Genomic DNA, 1,152 nt, shown 5'->3' with positions numbered 1-1,152 from the left:
CTGTCTGCTGCACGACTCTCCCAGCTGAATTTGTGACTGGGCTTCACTAGATTTTTTAAATGTTTGTCTTTATGCTGCCTCCACTTTTGCCATATTCCCTCTTTTCAGATCACACTGCAGCCGTTAGTCCACAGCCCTGATGTTGGCCTAATGGGAAGAGCGCTCTGCAGTGGGGATCAAGAGAGCTATGTTTTAGTCCTAATTCCTGCCTGTAGCTGGCAATAATAATAATAATTGTTATTTATCTTGTCTTGTGCTGTCGAGTCATCTCCGACCCACAGCGACTCCTTGGGCATATCTCTCCCAGAACACCTCGCCTCCATCTGCCCTCATTCTGGTAGTGGCTCCATAGTGTTTTTTTGGTCAAAATACAGAAGTGGTTTGCCATTGCTTTCTTCCGCATAGTAAACTCTAGTTCCTGCCCTCAACTCTCTCCCTTGCTGCTGCCGCCCAGCTCGGGGGAGTTTTGACTTGTAGCAGATTGTCTTCCACTCGCTAGCCACTGCCCAAGCTAGGAATGGAATGGGTAGGCTTCTGCTTGAGTCTTCCTCCCTTAGCTGAGACTGGTAGAGGACTGGAAACTCCCCAAGTGCCATCCTGAAAGGATCAATAATTGTTATACACTTACTATTTGTCAAGCACTGTCCTAAGGCTGGGACAGGTACAAGATAATCAGGTTGGACACAGTCCCTCTAGCACATGGGGATCACTGTCTAAACAGGAAGGAGAACAGGCAATCGATCCCCATTTTACAGATTAGGAAGCTGAGGCACAGAGAAGTTAAGTGACTTGCCCAAGGTCAAACAGCAGACAAGTGGGCTTAGAACCCAATTCCTCTGATGCCCAAGCCCACACTCTCTCCATTGGCCATCTTGCTTTTTAATGTGGCTAATAAGGGTGAAGCCTGCACATAGACTAAACACTGTGCTGCACTCCTTCCCGCTTCCTCACTTATACTGAACTCCTTACCCCAACTTGGTTTCTCTGAGCAGTCCTTCTTTGTTTCTCCTCCTATCGCTCATACCACTCCTTCTCCATCTCTTTGGCAGTTCTCCATCTCCCTTCCACTCCCTCGTTATGGGCAGGAAATGTGTCTGTTTATTTTTACATTGTACTCCCTCAAGCACTTAGTACAGTGCCTCGGACACAGCA

At 47.7% G+C, this 1,152-nt stretch overlaps 1 non-coding gene across 1 annotated transcript; it reads right to left on the bottom strand.

The window, feature by feature from the left end:
- Window positions 1–469: 469 nt before the first annotated feature.
- Window positions 470–607, bottom strand: LOC114811772. Its single transcript, XR_003759468.1, has one exon. It is a non-coding gene; the product is annotated as a small nucleolar RNA SNORA7 (small nucleolar RNA).
- Between the last annotated feature and the right edge of the window lie 545 nt (window positions 608–1,152).

Source organism: Ornithorhynchus anatinus, chromosome 4 (genome assembly GCF_004115215.2).
Source record: "Ornithorhynchus anatinus isolate Pmale09 chromosome 4, mOrnAna1.pri.v4, whole genome shotgun sequence".
NCBI lineage: Eukaryota > Metazoa > Chordata > Mammalia > Monotremata > Ornithorhynchidae > Ornithorhynchus > Ornithorhynchus anatinus.
This window is presented reverse-complemented; position numbering and strand designations above follow the sequence as displayed.